The sequence below is a fragment of the Hyla sarda genome, chromosome 3 (assembly GCF_029499605.1).
Source record: "Hyla sarda isolate aHylSar1 chromosome 3, aHylSar1.hap1, whole genome shotgun sequence".
NCBI classification, from domain to species: Eukaryota; Metazoa; Chordata; class Amphibia; order Anura; family Hylidae; genus Hyla; species Hyla sarda.
In genome coordinates this window covers 405185086-405204014 of record NC_079191.1, presented here as the reverse complement: position 1 = coordinate 405204014, position 18929 = coordinate 405185086, and positions in this window count along the sequence as shown.

Here is an 18929-nt window from a genome sequence, read left to right as displayed (position 1 = left end):
TCCAAAATGGTATGCCATGTGTTTTTTTTTTTTTTGCTGTCCTGGCACCATAGGGACTTCCTAAATGCGGCATGCCCCCAGAGCAAAATTTCCTTTCAAAAAGCCAAATGTGACTCCTTCTCTGCTGAGACCTGTAGTGCGCCAGCAGAGCACTTTTCACCCCCATATGGGGTGTTTTCTGAATCGGGAGAAATTGGGCTTCAAATTTTGGGGGGTATTTTCTGCTATTACCCTTTTTAAAAATGTAAAAATTTTGGGAAACCAAGCATTTTAGGTAAAAATTTTTTTTATTTTTTTTACATATGCCAAAGTCGTGAATCACCTCTGGGGTATTAAGGTTCACTTTACCCCTTGTTACATTCCCTGAGGGGTCTAGTTTCCAAAATGGTATGCCATGTTTTTTTTTTTGCTGTCCTGGCACCATAGGGGCTTCCTAAAGGTGACATGCCCCCCAAAAACCATTTGTCGCTCCTTCCCTTCTGAGCCCTCTACTGCGCCCGCCGAACAATTAACATAGACATATGAGGTATGTGCTCACTCGAGAGAAATTGGGTTTCAAATACAAGTAAAAATTTTCTCCTTTTTACCCCTTGCAAAAATTCAAAAATTGGGTCCACAAGAACACGCGAATGTAAAAAATGAAGATTTTTAAATTTTCTCCTTCACTTTGCTGCTATTCCTGTGAAACACCTAAAGGGTTAATACACTTACTGAATGTCATTTTGAATACTTTGGGGGGTGTAGTTTTTATAATGGGGTTTTTTATGGGGTATTTCTAATATGAAGACCCTTCAAATCCACTTCAAACCTGAACTGGTCCATGAAAAATAGCGAGTTTGAAAATTTTGTGAAAAATTTCAAAATTGCTGCTGAACTTTGAAGCCCTCTGGTGTCTTCCAAAAGTAAAAACTCATAAATTTTATGATGCAAACATAAAGTAGACATATTGTATATGTGAACCCAAAAAAAAATTATTTTGAATAACCATTTTCCTTACAAGCAGAGAGCTTCAAAGTTAGAAAAATGCAAAATTTTCATATTTTTCATCAAATTTGGGGATTTTTCACCAAAAAAGGATGCAAGTTATCACAAAATTTTACCACTAAGTTAAAGTAGAATATGTCACGAAAAAACAATCTTGGAATCAGAATGATAACTAAAAGCATTCCAGAGTTATTAATGTTTAAAGTGACAGTGGTCAGAATTGCAAAAAATGCTCTGGTCCTTAAGGTGAAAAAGGGCTCGGTCCTTAAGGGATTAAAGTTGACAACCCTTTTAAAGGGATAGATGCTGTGAGGTCCAAAATCCACGATAAATTAGAGTAATGCTTTTATGGTTATGCTCAATTAAAGGAGTTTTCCAGCATAGAACATATTTGAACCATCATCCTCAGGCTGCCGGCACATAAAAGAACAACCTGGACTTACCTGCCGCAGGCTTGCCCCTACTGAGCACTCATGTGACCAGCTATCATGAATATTCAAATTCACTCACTGCTCATGCCGGGCAGCGGCAATTCCACCACCATTTAACCCTTTAGATGCTGATCACAGTGTCTAAAGGAAAAGTGAAAGATGTTGGCAACTCAGTGGAGCTCACGGAACCCCTGTGACGTGGTCACTGGGTTCCGTGATCCAAAATGGTGGAGGAGGGTCCCCTTACCTGCCTCCTGCTGCCCGATCGCCGATCCAATGATGTAGCCTGGCTTGTCCGATCACACTGTATAATGCTATGCCATAGGCATAGGCATATGCATCTAATGATTGCATATAAAATTCCCCTATGGGTACGTAAAAAGTGTAAAATAAAAAAATCTAAAATTACATAGAAAATACAGATTTTTTAATCACATCATATATAGGAAAACATTATAAAAAGTGATAAAAAAGTCCCATCAAAACAAAAATGGTGCTGATAAAAATTACAGATCATGGCGGAAAAAATTACCCCCCAAGTTACGGATTGTAAAAGGAGAGGAGGAAAAAAAGAAAATGCAAAAAGGAAATTTGGCCTGGTCCTTAAGGCCAAAATGGGCTTCATCTTTAAGGGGTTAAAGGGAATGTATGAATTGTAAGAAAAAAACTAGCAGTCATAAAATATTGCACACCACCAAAATTGAAAAAAAATAAAAAAAATACTAAAATCATTATAAATAACAGAAGAATCACAATATACAAGAGGAATTCACCTTCATGTCTCCAGTTAGTGGGAATTAACCTTTTAGCATTTTTTTCATTTATACTTCTAATATTGTAACTGGGACTTATCATGCTTTATAGTCATACAGTCTTTATAGTTCTCAGTTTGATATTTGCAGTAATTATATTTGATTTATTATATTGTGAATTACCTACATAGCCTTAGGGCACTTTATTCACGGTAACACACTTGTACTAGTAACCCCACTTGTAATTGTGTTACCCACAGGGGGGAGTGTTGTAGGATAGGGACTCTGTGCCTTCACTCTGTTTATGTATTTTAAATTGTTTTAGATGTATTGTGCTTCTTCTGTGATTAATAAAGCTTTTTTTATATATTTTTTTTATTGTGGTGATGTGCAATATTTTATGACTGTTTTTTCTTGCTTTAATATTGTTCATTTTAGCAGTTTATAGACACCTTTATAAGCAGTTTATAGACCCCTTTTACACTTGAAGATTTACACATTTAAGTGTGTTAAAGCAAATGTGTCATCAGAAAATAATCTGTAGTTTAAATTAGGTTTTTGTATGTTAAACATATTTGTTAAATATGGTTTGTTTTAGTTTTTTTCTAATTTTACTATCTTTATTTCTTAGTAATGATCTTGAAATATTGCAGTTTCCATTCTGGCCATTAGACCTAAAACTTAGCTGAGACTTTTGTACAAATTATTTCCCAGTAATGCCATTTTTCTAAGCACAGATATGAGCACAGTGTAAGGTGACACCAGTGTATAGATAACACTGGATCCAGCACCATTCACAGCAGAGATCAGCATCCTCCTCCCTATACACTGACCTCTGAAAAGGTCACCGAGAATGCTCAATAATATCTTCAATTCATTTGAATGTCTAGTCTATTTTTCTCTATGGTCTATTGTCTTTATGCTGTTTAACGACCTCAGGCAAGATGGGAGCCCCTATTAATAATTCATTAAAAAAATAGTATTTTAGTACTATCACATTGTATAACAAGTAGCAAAGCATAAACATGATTCTACTGTTAATATGTAATTTATACTTAACCATTAATGGCATAAAAACAAAACACACGGAAAAAAAGATACCATGTCTTTTGTCATTCTGTCAAACTAATACTAGATAAGCAATAAATATCAACAATTAATAAACATTTGTTCTATAGATTATACGTTCTTTTACACAGCACCAATACAACTCTCTGTGCAAAAACAGTCTGTTATACAGCTGCTTCAACAGAAAAATGCCCAAACTTATGTTTTCAAGAGACAACAACAACAAAAATCACTGCATTCTGAAGGCCAAAAAATACTTTAAATACTTTAAAGCTTTTTTAACAGTTAAATTCAGATGCTGAAACACATTTTTTTTCTAATCTGTTTTTATATTCTGATTGTAACTTTTTAAATTAAACTTTAGTAGGTTATTTATGTGAGCAGCCATCTTGCCTGAGCTGTTTTTAACAGCATTTAAACATATGCTTAAAGGGTACCTCTCATAAAAAAAACTTTTGATATATTATAGATTAATGTATGCAGAATAACTTCACAATTGCATGTTATTAAAAAATATGCTTCTTTCTATTTAATTTTCCACTTTGAAGAAATGACCACTAGGGGTCTCCCTACCAGTCCTGGCAGCAAGCATTTCAGACTCATGCTGGAGTCCTAAACACTACGAGCTGCCAGTCTGCTTTGTTCACAAAGGAGAACACTCAGAGCTGCCAGCCTGCTTTGTTCACAGCCTGTTTGGCTGTGAACAAAGCAGGCTGGCAGCTCTGAGTGTTTAGGACTCCAGCATGAGTCAGAAATGCTTGCTGACAGGACTGATCGGGAAAAATACAATAGAAAGAAGCATATTTTTCATTAACATGCTATTGGAAAGTTATTCAACATTCATTAATCTAAAATATATCAAAAGTTTATTTGATGAGAGGTACCCTTTAATGGCAAGCCCCATGAACAATAGACTCTCCCAGAAAATGAATGGGATAGTTTACTAGGCATGCTCTGTGACCTGTGCAGAGGTCATTCCCCAGCTATTGTGATTGGTAATAGATCCTATGTAATCTATATACTGGTGTGAACTTTCACTGTACTTCTCTCTGTGTTGATAGGAGACTGATGGAAGGCGATCTGTACAGAACAGGAAGTGTCCTCTTTATATTAGGCCTAGTGGCCAGACTGAAAACTGCAAGATTACAGGATTGATTTGGAGTAAAATGGAAAATTATAAAAAAAAAAAATCACCCAAAAAAAAAAAAATTTAACATAAGGTCTTGATTTACACAATAAGTTAATTTCTAATGACCCATTCCCTTAAACGAGGACCTGTCACAATTCAGTCCAATATGTAACAGTATGTTGTAGAACAGAAGGAAATGTTCCATATGAATTTGTATACATGTAGAGCTGTCAATGAAATTTGCACTTTATTTTTAGTGTTACATTATTACATTATTTTTAATGTTACAGGTATTTCAGGGGTTATGGATGGTTGGTGTGTTTGTGTTTGTCCTGAGCTCCCTTTAGATGTACGTTATGATGCCTCCTTCAAGAAGTTTGATAATAAAGAGATACACAAACTTATGGCTTATGAGACTTACAATATGTACCAGACAAACCCTTGAATTACAAGATGTTCTTTATACAGTGATTCAGTGGCTGCTATTGAACCTTGTGAGTACACTTCCCAGTCTAAATGACCAAGATGTCCCACACTGTTACAGCTAGGACAACTCAGTGCACTGTTTAGGGAGCGCAAAGAGCACCTGCCGAATCACTCTAAACAGAGCATCCATTCAAAGAGTGCCATGAAATACTACAGCTCCACAGTAAAAAAAAATAAAAAATGTGAATGCTTCAGTCGCATCACTGCTTCCATTTTTACGGAAATATGGCAGCTTTGATGTACCTGTTTCAAAATATATACCAGCAAATCTGATGGATCCCACTGACTTACACTGAGTATATTGGGTTCCTCTTTAGTGCTTCAGATTGCTACAAAAGCAATGGAAGAAAGCATCCAAGATAGTCTGCTATGGTTCTATCACTAGATCCGTGCTGCGCATCATTCTGCGCGGCACACAGTCTATCTCATTTCTGCCTTTTATGTCCCCGATATTTATTAACTTTGATCTGTTACGGCTCCGCCGTTTGATCCGTGCTGCACACCCTATAGACACTGTCCAGCGTTGCGCACGGTCCACCTTACCTGTCAGCAGAATCCCAGCGATGTTTTGTTTATGTTTTCATTTCCTGACACGTGCGCGACCTGGGACTCCGCCTCTTTAGTTATGATTGGCCGGGAGCTGGTCACATGTTTCCTTACCCTGGTGACGTACCTCTGACACCGGCTCCAGCGCTGTCAGCACCATCTGGCGGGATGTTGACATCTGGAGACCGGATACCTGAGGCCGTTCTGCGGCTACACATCGCTGCCTGTCATTTATTAAAGGGGTTCTCCGGTGCTTACACATCTTATCCCCTATCCAAAGGACGGATATACACAGTATATACACAGTTTATTTTAAAAGGGAAAAGGGGAGTGATTCAAACTTTTATTAGGGAAGGGGTTAAATGATCTTAATTCACTTTTTTTTGCACTTTCTTTTTGCAATGTTATAGCTCCCATAGGGGGCTATAAAACTGCACACACTGATCTTTTACATTGATCAATGGTTTCTCATAGGAAACCATTGATCAATGATTCTGCCACTTGACCGCTCATGCCTGGATCTCAGACACTGAGCAGTCATTCGGCGATCAGACAACAGGAGGAAGGTAAGGGGACCCTCCTGTGTCCTACAGCTGTTCGGGATGCCGTGATTTCACCGTGGCGATCCTGAACAGCTCCCTGAGCTAACCGGCATTGGTTTACTTTCACTTTAGACGCGGCGTTCAACTTTCAACGCCGCGTCTAAAGGGTTAATAGCGCGTGGCACTGTGATCAGTGCTGCGCGCTATTAGCCACGGGTCCCGGCTATTGCTAGTGGCTGGGCCTGACCCGCTATGATACGGGGGCCACGCTGTGGCCCCTGCGTTATAGTAAGGGAGAGGACTCAGGATGTACCGGTACGTCCCTGGTCCTTAAGGGGTTAAAGGGGTTATCCAGGAAAAAGCTTGCTGTTAGTCCAATAAAAAAGGTATTACAAGATACTGCAACATTTTATGATTTGCATATATATATATATATATATATATATATATATATATAAATATATATCAAATGGCTCCAGAAAGTTAAACAGATTTGTAAATTAGGAAAAAGATAATAATGTGTAGCTCACTTATGATATAGAGAGAGTATAGTGCTTGAGGTTAAAGGTGGTACCCCCACCCAAGGGGCCTAATCTAATATAGGAAAAAATATATATATATAAAATATATAAAAACCAGTCCTCTAAAGCACTAGGGGTATGAAAAAAGAAAATGAGTGAATAGAGTGTGGATCCAATTGTTTTAGTGAAAATAAAATTGTGTTTATTATGTAGAATAATATAGTATACAGCCAATCACCTGGCAGGGCCCTGGCAGGTGAAAGGCAATAAAATGTTAAAATATTAATAAAAAATAGCACAAAAATACAAAAGATAAATTAAATTAATATCCGCTGTAAAGATAAAAAGTCTCTTTTCAATGATCACAAGTCTCCTTGAGAAGAAATAGAATCCATCAATGCTGTATGCTAAAAATCACAAATATAGCGCGGATGCCGGGAGTGTCACAAGTATCATATAGTCTTGCAGAGACTCAATAGTAACACTTATCAGGGGTAAATCAATAATAAGTCCTGCAACAGTGTTGTGGTCTTGGATGCAGTAGCAAGTAAGCTGAATCGGTAGGTATAATTGTAGCGAATGTATCGCGGTGCACAGCACCACTCACCCTCCTCAACAGCCGCGATGGATGCAGTGCCTGTCTGTATTCCGGTCGGGGTGAGTGGCTCTCCGGGGGCTCCGAATGTCCTGGGCTGGCACGGAGAGGTGTCCGGCCTAACGCAGTAGTGTCCAGGAGTGGTTTCCAGGAGCTCTGCCGTCCGGGGCTGCGAATGAGTAACAGACAACAGGTGCGTGCCCCAATAATGCGCTAGCAGTGCGCGCGTAATGGTGGTCCCGATACCGCAGGCATCCAGCAGTTGCAAGTTGGTACTTGAGCGGATATATACCTAATGTCTTTGTGCTTTAGACAAGGTCAGACGCGTTTCAAAGCCACGGGCTTTTTCTTCAGTGACCAAAAAGAATGTCTTTCTTTTTGGTCACTGAAAAGCCCATGGCTTTGAAACGCGTCTGACCTTGTCTAAAGCACAAAGACATTAGGTATATATCCGCTCAATTACCAACTTGCAACTGCTGGATGCCTGCGGTATCAGGACCACCATTACGCGCGCACTGCTAGCGCATTACTGGGACACGCACCTGTTGTCGGTTACTCATTCGCAGCCCCGGACGGCAGAGCTCCTGGAAACCACTCCTGGACACTACTGCGTTAGGCCGGACACCTCTCCGTGCCAGCCCAGGACATTCGGAGCCCCCGGAGAGCCACTCACCCTAACCGGAATACAGACAGGCACTGCATCCATCGCGGCTGTTGAGGAGGGTGAGTGGTGCTGTGCACCGCGATACATTCGCTACAATTATACCTACCGATTCAGCTTACTTGCTACTGCATCCAAGACCATGACACTGTTGCAGGACTTATTATTGATTTACCCCTGATAAGTGTTACTATTGAGTCTCTGCAAGACTATATGATACTTGTGACACTCCCGGCATCCGCGCTATATTTATGATTTTTAGCATACAGCATTGATGGATTCTATTTCTTCTCAAGGAGACTTGTGATCATTGAAAAGAGACTTTTTATCTTTACAGCGGATATTAATTTAATTTATCTTTTGTATTTTTGTGCTATTTTTTATTAATATTTTAACATTTTATTGCCTTTCACCTGCCAGGGCCCTGCCAGGTGATTGGCTGTATACTATATTATTCTACATAATAAACACAATTTTATTTTCACTAAAACAATTGGATCCACACTCTATTCACTCATTTTCTTTTTTCATACCCCTAGTGCTTTAGATGACTGTTTTTTATATATTTTATATATTTTTTTTTTTCCTATATTAGATTTGTAAATTACTTCTATTACAAAATATTAATCCTTTCAGTACTTATGAGCTGCTGAAGTTGAGTTGTTCTTTTCTGTCTAAGTGCTCTCTGATGACACCTGTGTTGGGAACTGTAGAGAGTAGAAGCAAATCCCCATTGCAAATCTCTTCTACTCTGTGCAGTTCCTGAGACAGACAGAGATGTCAGCAGAGAGCACTGTTGTCAGACAGAAAATAACAACCTAACTTCAGCAGCTGATAAGTACTCTGATAAGTACTGGAAGGATTAAGATTTTTTTAATAGAAGTAATTTACAAATCTATTTAACTTTCTGGAGCCAGTTGATATATAAGACATTTTTTTTTCATGGAATACCCCTTAAAGATTTGATCAAATCTATGGCGTTAGTACTCTCAAACTTCCTATTGTACTACCCAATGCAGAGTGAACATGTGGTCCCATTGAGGGCATTTTGCAGCCTTAAGAGCAATGATACAGATAGGGGCAGCAGAGGCCATATTACGAACCTATAGTCACTCCACAAGTCACCATATGTACCGTTGCATCTTTGCATTCTCTACTATAAGAAATGCATCTAAAGTAGAATAACATACACTGCAAAAAATTGCGACCACACTTGCTACACGCTACACCCATGTACCCATGACAGTCTCAGTGAACCATCTTCTATACCCATACAACACAGATCTCAATACCTTTGTACATTTCCCCTTAGAATGTCTTGTACTTTTTTCATTCTTTTAAGTAACCACAAACCATTTTTATGTTGGCCTCAATACAGCCTTGCATGCATTTTGATGTCTCGTCTACTCTTTTGTGTATTTTTATTTAACAGTTATTAAAATGTATTAATTATTAATTTTTGTTGTCGTCATTTGTTATTTCCTTTTTAGTGTTTTCAGCTATTAATAGGAATGGAGTGCAGTAGTTAAGGATTTTCTTTGTTCCTTAGTTATATTTTTTGGTTTAAAGTTATTTCTACTACTATTAAAAGAATGTCCATAGATTACTCCATCTCTCTAATTTCAATTACCTCGTTCTCACGTTTCCCCCTGAACTACCTTATTGAATTATTACTAGACATGGGTCGTAGGTTAAAGGCTATACACACCTTTAAAATGTATTGTTTATTTTCGCTTTGTACTTATAATGGTACAAAAACACTTTCTCCTTAGGTCTTTATTTTTTTTTTTAAATGCTTAGTTTGTGTTCTACAGCTTTTGTTATCAGTAAGTCTTTCAGATAAGCTATTATCTAATGGGCTTCTTAAGAGCTTTTCTATGCAGATTTACGATCATGTCAAAGTTGACCTTTGAACTGGTCATAAATCAGAATAGAAGTTGGCTTTGCCGAGAAGAGGCTGATAGAGAATTAATTCTATAAATGACTTTACTGATAACAGAAATTGTAAAACACAAGATAAACTTTTTTTGTTTTGTTTTAAATAAAGGCCTATGAAGAAAGTGTTGTAGCATTTTATCAAGTAGGAAGCAAGAATAAAAAAAATACTTTCCAAAGGGTCCATAATCTCTAGGTTTTCCAACAAGCTTTAAATTCATTCATTCATTAGTCCCTTTCCATTAATAGCTATGCATTGGAAGAATATATTCCCTAATATGCCCTAATCTAGCAGCCAAACATTACCATGACACCCTAAAGTCTACCCTGGATCAAATGGCACCCTCTAAAACACAAACCTCCCGACACAGATGGCAGCAACCCTGGCACACGCTAACAACCCGCTTTCTCAGGTGATGCTCTAGGTGTGCTGAATGTCTGTGGAGGAAAACTAAGACTTCTTCAGACTATCTGCACTATAAATTCATGTTTAAATCCTATTACTCCGCTCTTCATCTGGCCAAACAAACATATTTTACCTCCCTCATCTCCTCTCTGTCTAACAACCCAAAACGCCTTTTTGACACGTTCAACTCTCTCCTTCGGCCTAAAGTACAGACCCCAATCACTGATCTCTGTGCTGAAGACCTGGCCAAATACTTCAAAACTAAAATCGATGACATTCGTGATGAAATCCTCTCCCAGTCCCCTAAAAGTTCTGATCCAATTCCCAACCACGTCTCCTCTTCATCACTCTCAGTTTTTGAGCCTGTAACGGAGGATGAGGTTTCCAGGCTCCTCTCCTCCGCACGCCCCACTACCTGCTCTAGTGACCCCATGCCTTCACACCTTATCCAGTCTCTCTCTCCTGCTATCAGCTGTCACCTAACTAAAATCTTTAACCTCTCCCTCTCTTCTGAGGTCTTTCCCTCCTCCTTCAATCATAACCCCACTATTGAAAAAACCATCTCTGGACCCGTCCTGTGCAGCCAACTATCGACCCGTCTCAAATCTCCCCTTTATCTCCAAACTCCTGGAACGCTTGGTCTACTCCCGCCTTATCCGCTATAACGGCCCTAACCAAAGTCACTGACAATCTTCTGACGGCCAAATCAAATGGAAATTTCTCTTTACTGATTCTCTTGGACCTGTCTGCGGCTTTTGACACTGTGGATCACCAACTCCTCCTCAGTAGTCTCCGCTCCATCGGTCTCAAGGACTCTGCTCTCGCCTGGTTTTCCTCCTATCTTTCTGGCTCCTTTAGCGTCTCGTTTTCTGGCTCTACTTCTTCTCGGTCCTGGGTCCTCTACTCTTTTCACTCTACACATCCCCAATTGGAAAAACAATCAGTAGATTTGGTTTCCAGTACCACCTCTATGCTGATGACACCCAACTCTATACCTCTTCCTCCAACATCACCCCTGCACTCCTACAGAATACCAGTGACTGTCTCTCTGCCGTCTCAGACATCATGTCCTATTTAAATCTGAAACTAAATCTTTCTAAAACAGAACTTCTTGTTTTTTCTCCATCAACTGATACTGTACCTAACCCTGAAATTTCCATCTCGGTTTGTGGTACTACCATAACTCCCGGGCAGCAGGCTCGCTGTCTTGGAGTTATACTTGACTCTGATCTGTCTTTCACTCCCATATTCAGTCCCATTCACGTTCTTGTCACCTGCATCTAAAAAACATTTCCAGAATCCGCCCATTTCTCACTACTGAAACTGCTAAAACTCTCATTATTGCTTTGATTCACTCCCGCCTCGACTACTGTAACTCTTTACTAATAGGCCTTCCTTTCACCAAACTCTCTCCAGTCCATCCTTAATGCTGCAGCCAGACTCATCTTCCTCTCCAGCCGCTACACCAACGCCTCCTCCCTGTGCCAGTCACTATACTGGTTACCAATTCAGTCCAGAATACAGTACAAAATCCTCAGTCTCACACACAAAGCTCTCCACAATGCTGCACCTCCCTACATCTCCTCTCTCATCTCTGTCTACCATCCTACACGTTCTCTCCGATCTGCTAATGATCTCACTATAACATCTTCTATAATCCGAAGTTCTCACTCCCGTCTCCAAGACTTCACTCGTGCTGCACCGGTTCTCTGGAATGCTATCCCTCAATCCCTCAGACTCAACAGCAACATCCATAGTTTCAAACGTGGCCTAAAAACACATCTCTTCAGACAAACCTATAACATTCTTTAATTGGCCTCAACATATCCTCAACATATCCCCACACCTCTTGGTTGAATAGTTATTGTGTAATATTATGTCTGATACTTGTCTTTGTTTGTACCCCAGAATTGTAAGCGCTGCGGAATCTGTAGACACTATATAAATAAATAAAATAAAAATAAATATATTGCTTATTTTTACTTGTGCTTCATGCACATCTAAAGAGTGTACTCAAGTAATTCTGCATTAAGGCACATTCAAATTCTAGTAAGGCTGCATGCACACCACATTTTTGCAATACCGTTCTCATATCAGTTTTTTGATGAAAAATGGATTCCTCAAAACCTGACTAAACTGTATCAAAACGTGTGTACAAATTTTAACCCACATACGGTTTGAAAAATGGTGTCCTGTTGCATCCGGTTTTTAAGAAAAAAACATATATGTTTTTCACTATTCACTCCATTTTGAATAAAGTTTCACTTGTTTGATTGAAATTCCAAGAAAAAAAACTGTGCAAAGTAAAAAACCGTATGGTGAAAACCGGATGGAACCGTACGCACATACAGTTCTGTACAGTTCCCATTGACTTCCTTGTTAAAAAAAAACGTATACAGTTTAATACAGTTTTTTACCCGGACCAAAAAACGTGGTAGACTACGGTTTTGGGTACGGGTAAAAAAAAACCTTATAAGGCAAAACCTTATAAGGGTGCATACACACCACATTTTTGCAATACAGTTCCTGTATCAGGTTTTTGATGAAAAAAGGATTCCTCAAAACCTGACTAAACTGTATCAAAAAGTGTGTATAAATTTTAACCCATATATGGTTTAAAACCGTATACGGATTGAAAAATAATGCCTGGTTGCATCAGTTTTTTTTAAGACTCCCATGTTAAAAAACGTATATGGTTTAATACAGTTTTTCACCCAGACCAAAAAACGTGGTAGACTACGGTTTTGGGTACGGGTAAAAAACTGGACAAAACCGTATGATATGCAAAATGAACAAAACCGGATGATGCGTTTGACATACGGTTTACAATGTTAAGTCAATGCATACAGTTTTCTATACAGTTCCGTACGGTTTTTAACTTGAAACCATATACGGGAACTGTACAACAAAAACGTGGTGTGCATGCACCCTATGTTGCAAAACGGACTAAACCGGATGATGCGTTTGATATACGGTTTACAATGTTAAGTCAATGCATACAGTTTTCTGTACAGTTCCATACAGTTTTTAACTTGAAACCTGATACAGGAACTGTATATCAAAAATGTGGTGTGCATGCACCATTAAAAGGACATATCACATGTTTTCGATCATTTAAATTATTAATTATTTTGCTAAGTCTTGAAAAATGCTTCCATTTTGAGAAAACTATAATTCCTTGCTCTACAAAAACCAAAGCATGGGCCTAGAAATGACGCCAGAATGCTGAGATTTGATGTCTCCTTTTCCTTCACGTGTAATAATGTCCAGCAAGCAGAAATAAGTTTAAAATTTTTTATTTAAAAGTGACAACCAAAGCCCCAGTTCTCTGCGTAGTATTACTCATTGTGATCTATAAGAAACACATTCCATTGGGATTAGGTGTATATCATTCAGCCGAGCAAAGGTAAGTGGATTTACTACTTGTATCAACCAACTAGAATAAAGATTACAGCATTAAATCTGTTTGGTTACATAGTTGAGGAGGCTAAAAAAATAAAAAGGCAAAATTTCATCAAATTCAAACTATAATACTTCTGTGTTGATCCAGACAAAAGCAAAAAGGAAACCTTAAAAAAAAAGTAAAACATTTTTATCCCAGTTATTATATGCATACCATGTGTAGACTTTGTGTTAAAGCTTTAAGTAATCTTTTTCTATTGTTAAATTCTTGTCTCTACAGTGAGACTTGTTTTCTGCTGTTACATACTTGTTTCTACGGTTACTTTTACTGTTCTTATCTACTGTTACAGTCTTGTTTCCACGGTTACATTTATTGTTATCTACTGTAACAGTTTTGTTCCTATAGTTACATTTGTTGTTGTTATCTACTGTTACATTCCAGTTTCTATGGTTACATTTATTGTTATTTACTGTTTCATTCTTCTTTTTAAATTGTAGCTTTAAGTAGCTATTAACTATACTAAATATTTTCCCAGACCAGCAAATGGGTCAAGTTCCACCCCCTTGTGATACATTTTATGGATGAACATAGTGAAACTCATTTTAGGGACTAGTCTATTATGAGTAGGACATAAACAGTTGAGGTTGGCATTAACTGGGTTAAAATGTAAGGTATTGATGGACTTTCAGTCCACAATTTTCAGGTCTTATTTTCAATATAGCCCTCTAAGGTTTTCTCATCTTAAAATTACATGATGATTGGAGTTCTTCTTTAAGGACATGTCCATCTTTTGAGCTTTATAGACTTTTTTTTACATTGTTTATTGTGAAATAAAATATAATAGAAGACCAGTGGCAAAATATAATGGATTTTTTCCCTTTTTTACCTTATAAGATCTCGATAACATAGTTAAATTTCTCATCTGTCTGAAATCAACACTCAGTACTGAGTCTGTGAGTCTTGAAGAGGCGATATCTGGCATATAGCTATGGAAGGGGTTAACTTCAAAATTGTCACAGAAAGTCATCTAACTATGACCAGCTTCTGCCCAATCTCCCGCTAAACAGCAGCTTCCATTTTAGCACTGGGCAATTCACGGGAATTGCCATTTTTCATGCGTGGAAACACAGAGATAAAACACACATTACTTCCATGGGCTGGCTTAATAACACCACTGCAAGTGACTTTTGGTTCGGTGAATTTACATTTTTTCTTGATACTAATGGGACAGTAAGTGTACTCATCCCAAAGATTCGAAATCGAAATGACAGTCATCAATACATCAAGTGACATACCCATCATACGTGCGTCTGATCTTTCATACTGAAAGTTTATTTGAAAGCGCGCTTAGCCTTAAAACAGCCATAGCTTCCCCGTCCATCTGCTCACATTAGGTTTCCTCTCATAAGACAGCGATGATCAGCCCCCACAAAAGCTGAGAAGCAATCACCTTAATGCGTCTGGAAACACATAAAAGAAAACAAGAGTCGAGAAAACCTATACTCTGAGGAGGCTAAACCTGCATAACTAACAAGGGCACTGGCGGACACTCGCTACATGGGCATGTGCCACACCTCCCCACCCCCCGCTGTCCAAGACAGGCCAAGATAATAGTAGGGCACAGAGGTTTACATATTTATTTTCCCCCTCTGATCTGAAATATTCACAACAAATTTTATTCTTCATTTCTTCTTCAGATGGCGGGGGAGACTTTTTATTGCACAAAAAAATCTGCCATTTTGTGGAAATAAATTGTTAGGTGCAAGCTTTTTGCTGCCGCGCTGTTTATTTGACGATGAATTTACATCAGAGCTATTATTCTCTTTGTTCTTGAAAGACAATGGCCGACTTGGAGCAAATTATTGAAGATACAAATTTATATATATATATATATATATATATATATATATATATGCCCATCAATAGAGAACAAAAAAGCCATTGTCTATACATACTAAATGGGTAACTATAACTAAATTCCAATTTTGAAGAAATGTTGGCACAGTAAATAATTGCCATTAATTGGGGAGTTCCGATCTACTTTATCAATGGGCTACCTTGGCATTAGGGTCAGACCGTCATACCTTAAATAGTATTTCGAGGTGAAGATAGAAAACATATGGCCTTACTAAAGTGTACCTAGAAACAAGACACACATATTCCTCCAGGTTAGAAGATATGTCAGTGGACTCTAAAAATGAAAACTTACATGTAGGTAACATATTGTGCATCAAGTAAATCCCATCAAGTAGTAAGAGGGGCACATAATCTGAAAGAAGCTATAAGCAGATTTGGGCAAGGGTTATCAAGACTTTCTATTATTTATCACAAAACATCTCCAAAAGCATTTTTAAGGGAGATGAAAAGAGAGAAGAGTTAAAATAGATCAGTAATTTATATTCTTTAAAATAACTTTATACAGATAAATTTTTAAATGTGTGTAATAGGGGCATTCTTGCATACTATCTGATATGTTACATTATCCAGTTTATATCGTGATATCTCTTACATTGTTATATGTTATTTCTATATTACTCTTATCTATTTTATATCTCTATCAATCTAGATAATATAAATCAAATGTCTTTCTATCTATAGATGTAGCCAGCCTCATCTTGATCCCTGGCGTATTGAGATACGTTATCCTGACACGCTACACAAACAAGTTTAACATTACTCCTCAATTACCTTGATCTCCGCTACATTAGGAAATCACAACACATTGTTGTATTGTTAATTCAAGATAACCAGGGCTACATCTGTATCTATCTATCTATCTAATATTATATTGTGACACCAATGGAGCTAGGTATTAATGGATTAACACCCCTCATTTTGACCTCTGAGTACTGCATCTATTTTTTGCATCTATCTATCTATCTCATATCGATCTGTTTGTCTGTCTGTCTATCTTTCTTATCTCATATCTTTATATCTGATATCTATATATCTATCATATATCTATATCTATTATCCGTCTATCTACAAATCTATGGCATATGTTCATCGCTCTACTTATCTGCTACCTATATCTGTTATTTTTATCTATTTAGATCTTAGCAAACTATAAATATGCACTTAATGTATCTCTTAACATACTGACATATATAGTAGTATAAACCATGTAGCTCCGTTAGTAAATACTGTCTTTTCTGAGTTGCCCATAGCAACCAATCAGATTGCCTCTTTCATTTTTGAAAAAGACCTCTGAAAAATGAAACAAGCAATCTGACTGGTTGCGTCTTAAATGGAGGAAACATATAAAGGAAAGACCAAGACTTCTCTTTTCAAATCCATTGCTGATTTTGTATTCAATTATTGCAATAAAGAACTTGAATGTGTGAACACAGCCTTATAAAACTATGAAACTTTTTACTGAATCATTGAAACTAAATTGACCAAAACAAATTAGGAACAAAAAAGAATTTAAAGACTCCATTTGGTCCTATAAATCAGAACTCCACAGACATTTAAAAGAATACTGTACATTCTATGTATCACTTTGTTACACATCAACCTCTGTTCCTTAAAATGTTTCCTATTTTTGGGGGGTACCTAATGAAAAGTTCAATACTTTTGTAATATACTTACAGTTACAATTTCCCAGAGAATCAGACTATTTCTATTAAAAAAGCACTCTAGGGATTTTATATGCTTATATTGGGCAGCATAGACTATTATTAGAGAATAATGTAGAGGTGCTTACATATTTTAGCTAATGTGGCAGGCATGAGATTCCGACATGCTGTTTCCGACATGATTTGCCCATGAATCCTCTAACTCTGCAAAGAGAGGCGGTGGTTTAATCCCATATTTACATAATCATATGCTAGACTCGAGCAACCAGAAGCCTAAACAGTTGAGACAGTTCACATTATGTGTAATTTTGATGTAGGAGAAATATTGCCCTGAGGTCCAAGTGATTAGACTTATAATCACAATTTAGGTTGTTTATCAAGATGTAAAGTCTTTAGGCTTTGTTCACATGTTGAATTATTGCTGAATTTTTACATGTTTTTACTGCATATTTGGGAAGTTTTTTCTGTCATTTAAACAAAAATCACAGTAAAAATTATGTGATAAAATTAGCACCCTTTTGCCATGAATTTGGAAGCAAAACAAAATGCAAACATGAACACAGCCTTATGGGAGGTGTATATCTACTATATATCCTGATTCCATACATATAGCAGATGAAGCTGGATGGGGGAGCCCTGTGCCTTGTGCTCACCCACAGTCTCTATCCCTACCTACTTTAAAATCTGTCCTAAGCGACAGACCCCCAACTAAACGATAAACCCTACACTGAATAAGTGCAAGGCGTAGCAATGTGAATATAATAAAATACAAACACAGTACAAAATTCAGGGATCACGTCCGGACACAATGGGTTAACAACAACCTAAAAAAAACAAACAGGACAAAAGCAAAAAGCACAACCTAAACATATAATCAATGTCATCTAGCCGTGATGGTAGCAGAGATACCAAAAAGTGTAGTCAGAGAACAAGTTAGAGTGTACCTGTCGTTAACAAAAACCTTTCATATAATGTGGATAACACCATTATATCAATATTTGTAATATACATTGGTTAAAAAAATTTGTATATTTTTGTCCCTGCAGCTATTACCTGAGTGTCTCTGTGAGGAGTCCAAATACAGGAAGTGTGGGGGGGACAAGCAGGGCTCAACACATTGAGGACAAGCAGGGCTCTATACACTGAGGTCAAGCAGGGCTCTATACATTGAGGACAAGCAGGGCTCTATACATTGAGGACAAGCAGGGCTCTATACACTGAGGACAAGCAGGGATCTGTACACTGAGGACAAGCAGGTCTCTGTACACTGAGGACAAGCAGGGCTCTGCGCACTGAGGACAAGCAGGGCTCTGCGCACTGAGGACAAGCAGGGATCTGTGCACTGAGGACCAGCAGGGCTCTGTACACTGAGGACAAGCAGGGCTCTGTACACTGAGGACAAGCAGGACTCTATACACGGAGGACAAGCAGGGCTCTGTGCAGTGAGGACAAGCAGGGCTCTGTACACTGAGGACAAGCAGGGCTCTGTACACTGAGGACAAGCAGGGCTCTGTACACTGAGGACTAGCAGGGATCTGTGCACTTAGGACAAGCAGGGATCTGTGCACTGAGGACAAGCAGGGCTCTGTACACTGAAGACAAGCAGGGCTCTGTACACTGAGGACAAGCAGGGCTCTGTACACTGAGGACAAGCAGGGCTCTGTACACTGAGGACAAGCAGGGCTCTGTACACTGAGGACAAGCAGGGCTCTGTACACTGAGGACAAGCAGGGCTCTGTACACTGAGGACAAGCAGGGCTCTGTACACTGAGGACAAGCAGGGAGGGCTCTGTGCACTGAGGACAACCAGGGCTCTGTACGCTGAGGAAAAGCAGGGCTGTGTACACTGAGGACAAGCTGGGCTCTATGCACTGAAGACAAGCAAGGCTCTG